This window comes from Vicia villosa, linkage group LG4, assembly GCF_029867415.1.
Source record: "Vicia villosa cultivar HV-30 ecotype Madison, WI linkage group LG4, Vvil1.0, whole genome shotgun sequence".
In the NCBI taxonomy this organism is placed as follows: domain Eukaryota; kingdom Viridiplantae; phylum Streptophyta; class Magnoliopsida; order Fabales; family Fabaceae; genus Vicia; species Vicia villosa.
In genome coordinates, this window is record NC_081183.1 from 158650921 (window position 1) to 158656920 (window position 6000).

Below are 6000 nucleotides of genomic sequence, written 5' to 3' on the forward strand. Positions count from 1 at the left end.
TTTGTCTTATCGGATCTCTTTTGTAACCGGGTTTGAGAATTTCTATTCTCTTTTTAATGAAACTTGCTTAAAAAACAAAAAAAAAATATTTTGGGTTAAACTTTATTTCAGTTTTCTTCCCAATAGTATAATATAATATAATTATTTTAACTTATTAATAAATAATATAATATATATTAATATATTTTGATTTCTTTCCAATTCTAATTATATAATATAACCACTTTTAATTATAAATAAGTCATTCTATATATATATATATATATATATATATACCAGTTTGTATTTGTAAGGTGATTTGTTTCTATATGGGGGAAGATCTTGGAACGGAGAATCAGGAGAAGAATATGGAGTGAGGATGCGGCGGCGATCAACAATCGACTTCGCGGAGCATCGACGAGATTGATTTCAGAGTGAAACTTCGATGATTGAAAATGGAAGAAAGGAATATGAAGTGAAATACAGTCTTTGTTTGTCATCGTCCTATATTATTGTTGCCGCCAACACAGTTGAATCGTGTTCATATGTCTTTACGCCCGCGTTTCATGATTCATTCTCCCGTTAAGATTGGTTGGGTTTTAATGGATCCTACGCGTTCTATTTTAATATTAAATTTACCCTATTTCAATTTGATACTAAAATAATAAACTTTGGAGCTTGATACTGTTAACTTTGGAGTTTTATACGGTTACTAATGTTGAAGTTGATGTTAATTTTATCAACTCAAAGGCCAATGTTGCTGTTATAGACTATATTGTTCCGGGCTGCTGATAGATACTTTTAATTTTTCAGTCTTCAAATGTAGTTTTTATTAAGCATAATTTAGTTGTTGTTGTTGTTCATAGTTTAGTTTTTATTAAACAACAAATTGAGGCGAAGAGTCTTCTTTCGAAATAGCAACTTTAAGTGGCTAGTCCCCAAGCTGAACCAAAATTTTATACTGACCTGTCTCAAACTAATGAGACCTTTTAATCTTGGCTAATCTTACAAAACGAGACAGGGTAACCATGAGATTTTATATCGGGCCTATGTCAAACCTTAGAAACCTTTCAAATCATGTCAAGCATACGAACCGATTTAAGGTTTTATTAAGAATAACCACAAATCAACTTGAGATTTTAAAACTGGGTTGATCTCGAACCGATGAAATCTTTTGAACCGGCTGAGCTGTCGAACTAAACTAGTAACTTAGTAACTAAATCCCCAAACTAAAGCTTTAAAGAGTTTAGCTTCGAACCCAAATAAACAATTCCTAATTAGCTACATTACTCAATGAAGATCAAAATTTTCCTTGGTGAATTTACAATACTACCCTTTAAAAATTACATAAACGCTTCACTTGCAAAAGACCTTTCTTGAAAGCACTATGACTAAATCTTTTATTGAGAGAACGAGAGAAATATTTTTTGAGAGCAAGTGAGACATGGCAATGAATTATAGTAGTTTATTGGTTGAAGATACCTAACTAAATTCAAGGGTAAGAGAGTGTTCACATTTTTAAATAATAATATTAAGTCATGGTTCAACGATAATTAAATGAAATATTTAAAATTAATACCATTCCGCATATTTCAAAATAATATTTTATAAATATTTAAAAAAATAATATTGTTAAAAATGGATTAAAATTTTTTCTAAGCGGAGTGTTTGTTTGATGGATTCAAATAGGATTTCTAGGAATGTGAGGTTGGGAACCTTATATTTCTATGTTTGTTTGAAGTTTTAACAAAATATTCTTAGGTATATTTTATTCCTTGGAATATCATTTACTCATAGAATTTAAAAAAAAATTCTCATGTCAAAAGATGAGAATCTTACATTTCCATAGGAATAAAAAGTAACCAACTATAACTATCCACTAATAAATTATTTCAGCACTTTTATATTTATATTTAAATTTTTTAAATTATAAATAAAATAAAATTTCAAAATATTCCTAGGAACCTAAATAAATTGCCTAACAAATTGATGGGAATTATATTCCAACAATAACATTCATAAGAATAACATTTCTGTAAATTTAATCCTCGAAACAAACACACCCTAATAAATAAATTTTTTAAAAAAATTGTAAAGACATTATAGTCACATTTGAACGGTTAGAAATGAATTGTCTCATTTTCCAACCACACATGTTATCTTTTCTCCTATTATTTTCCAGATCTTGAACATATGACATGTTAATGTCCTCTTTTTTATTTTTCCTTTCCCATTTGGCATCAATTGTTTTTATGCTTTTCTCTCTATTGATTGATTAACCGGTTGATTGTTTCTAACTTCTTCATTTTAACAGCATGATAGTTACTTGCTTATCATATGGCAAAGCTGGAGATTTCTTAATTTCTTGGTCTATAAATAATATTGTTATCACTATAAAAGAAATTGATTCAAGTAATCATACTAATAATTTACAAGCATCATCAAAAAAGCATGGAGCTTATTTACTCCCTCTACAAAAACTTGCAAAATCTTAGGATGAAGAATCAGAAGAAAAGACTCTTATCAACCTAGATGGTAGCAAGGGATGCATGGATGTTTCATACCACAATTCTGATGTTATATCTAATCACATTAAGCAACTTCAGGTTAGTATATCCATGTTTTTTTTAGTAAGCAAGATATCATTAAAGGGAGAACTAAGGGTTCTCCAACCCACTTACAAAAGAAACGGGATAAACCCGACAAAAAAAGAAAATTACACACCAATTACAATCACGAGAGATAATACAAAGGATTCATACTAAACTCATAGAATGAATAATTGGGATGTGTAATTTTTCCGCAAAACGACCATTTCCACACCAAGAGCTTGATATTCCAAACGGCGTTGTTCACATTCCAAGGCTCCTTCCGGAAACACGAACCGTTTCAAATCAACCATATAGTCCAAGTAGTAGCTAACCAAACACTACCCGACTTTCTATCCTTTACCTTTAGACTACGAAAAAAATGGTACCATTCCATAAAATTTGGCCGGCACTCGTCTTCTATATTAACCCCTTTACCCACCCAAAAAGCTATCTCCCTCCAAATATTTTTAACCACCAAACAACCAAAAAATATATGATTACTACTTTCCGAACAATATCCACAAAAAATGCGCTTAGAATCATCCGAAGAAAAGGACATACCTCTTATGTGATCTACAGCTATCAGTCTTTTTGTATTTTATTTTAAAAGAATTATTGTCTATGTAGCAATGACACTTCCGATTTAAAACATGTCCGATTTAGACATGTGTCACACCAAAACACATGGTGACAAATTAAGTTACAATTATTATCTATGCCAATAGTGCATTATCAGATATTTCTGTTGCACTCCATAAACAATTTTTAACATCTTAGGATTTAACACCTTTTTTCATTTATGTCTAAGTAACAAGGTTCAACCGTTGTTTTTGAAATCATGATAGAGAAACTTAAACTCGAGTAAGAAAGGTCAATGGAGATGGATAAATAATGAAAGAAAATGTATGAAAACTTGCACCAATTATAAAGGACCTTCGATGATGATGACCAAGACATACATGTTTTTCTAGCCCGACATGTTTTCAATTTTGAGGTAGATTTTTTATATCTCTATCATCACATGTTTTTCTTCCACTAGTTTTATGTGCTTTTCTTTTATGGGTTTCTTACGAGGCTGAGTTAATTTTTTCCTATAATTGAGAAGTCCTACTTATTTGTAAATCAGTACTCTGGCTAGCCATCAAAATCCGATCTATTTTGTATGGAAAGTCCCATTGACAATGTCCATCACTGAAACGTGACTGTTGCTTTTTTGCATTTTCATTGAAAAGGTAAACAAACTTTCTTCGAGGTTCCAGACAAAGATAAAATATTTTTATTTTACATGTGTAAAAATGATTTTTGCGATTTTTTTTAGTTCATGTTTGTTGGTTTAAACTTATCTAAAGACAAAAGTTTGCATTAATAAAATTTTGTTTTCGACATTTTGACGTGTTCATTCCTTTAAGTTGTACAAAGTTTAATATAATTTTCCTCATCATATTTGCAGGAGGTCTGATGTGAGGTCGAGATGTTGAGTAATACATGGAACATCCATTACTCAACATCACGATCTCTAAGTTGCATTTCAGGCCTTTTGTAAGCATGATGGAAGAACTTATATTGACTTTTTTTAAAAAACTTTAATTAATGAGCACATGAAAACTTCAATAACAAAATTTTATTAAACCTGACAAATATGAAATAAAAAATATCGTGTTTTATCTTTGTCCAAGACCTTAAAGAAAATTTTATAGTTTTCAGTGAGAAATGGAAAAAGCAAGAGTCCAATTCCAGTGATTGACATTGTGAGGAAGATTTTCCAGACAAATTAGATCGGACTTTGATTACCGCCAGAGTGTTGATTTGGCTTATTTGCTATTTTTAAGATCACTATATTATAATATTTATTGTGTCTGGCAACACTCTTTTATCCAACATGTAAAAAATATAACATAAAATTAGTATAGACATCAATTTATGACTGCTACCAGATATATATTCGCTATTTCGTGAGTCTATGCCCTAAAATAATTCTTCTAAACATTTTTTCGATAACCTTTATTTTAGGTTGCTCCAAATAGTATAATGTAATATAAACTTAAAGATAGTGTTACGAATAAACTTTAACGCCATATTAATTAATATAATATTAATATTATATTAAAGAAACATAGTAAAAAATTAAAGTATATTATTTTTAACTTTTTGTTTTCCATCAGGAATTTTATTTTTCTTTTTTTAATGTTTCTTTTCTCATCATTAATGTAAAAGTTATACGATCATTAATTTAAAAGATAGAGGTACGAATAATCCTGTTTTATTGGAAAAACAATTCAAATTTGATATACCTCTTTCAATTTTCAGTCACTCCTTGTTAATCCTCAAAGTTCTCAAGGAAATGATATACCTCAGTCAAACACTTGTTTAGATGAATAGTCAAATATGTAAAGTAACTTCAAGCCATCAGAAAAATCGGATATCCTTCCCGTGACCAAACAACCAGATGGAATTTTCAGACGAGTTAGCTAATTAGTAAAAGAAATCACACTACAAAATTTTAATTTTTTAAATAGTAATATTAAGTCATAGTTCCGCCATGATTAAATGAAAATATTCAAAATAAACACCATTCTACATATTTTAAAAATATATTTTTCAATTATTTTAAAAAATAATTTTGTTAAAAATACATTGAAGATTTTTCTTATAAATAAAATTTTTTAATCATATTTGAAGAGTTGAAAATGAAAATTTACATAATAAATAATCCAACATGTTTAAAAATCATATTTTCAATTTAATAAAATTATTCTGCAAGTTAAGATATGACGTAAAAATTAAATTTGGTCTCCTTTTGCCTTTTATTTTCTTTTGGAATACTATATTGCTTAGGTTATCGTATTGTTAACCATCATGGCATGTTATATTGGTTCAGACTATTTGATGCAAGGTACACTTGCTGATCTCCACTTTCCATTAAATTCATCTTGAATCTTGAACTGACTTAGACGTTGGAGTTCTAACATTGCATATCTTATTTGACATGTGACTATACACACGGGAGGGGCTGAACCGAGATTTTAAGTGGGCTCATCTCAAACATGGGAGAGATTTTAGTCTGGGCTAAACTTACGAACCGAGACAGTGTTTTAACAGGCTGACCAAGAATCTATGAGATTTTTAAATTGGGCACAGCTTACAAACCAATTTAAGGATTATAAAGGATAGCCACGAACCAACTTAAGATTTTAATACCAAGATGATCTCACACTTGATTTTGTAATTGGATCAACACCATTCTTTAGTCTTCTCACCCGTCTGTATCCATTAATGATAAACTGCCGGGATTATATTAATAAAAACCTCTAGGTTACAAAAATGATAGAGAGAGAACCTTTAACCTCTCTCTAACCTAGTTTTTGTCTTTTTGCCATTTTTTCTCGAATGGCCCGGTGTTCTCAGGAAGAGAGTGATGGGTGGAGGAAGG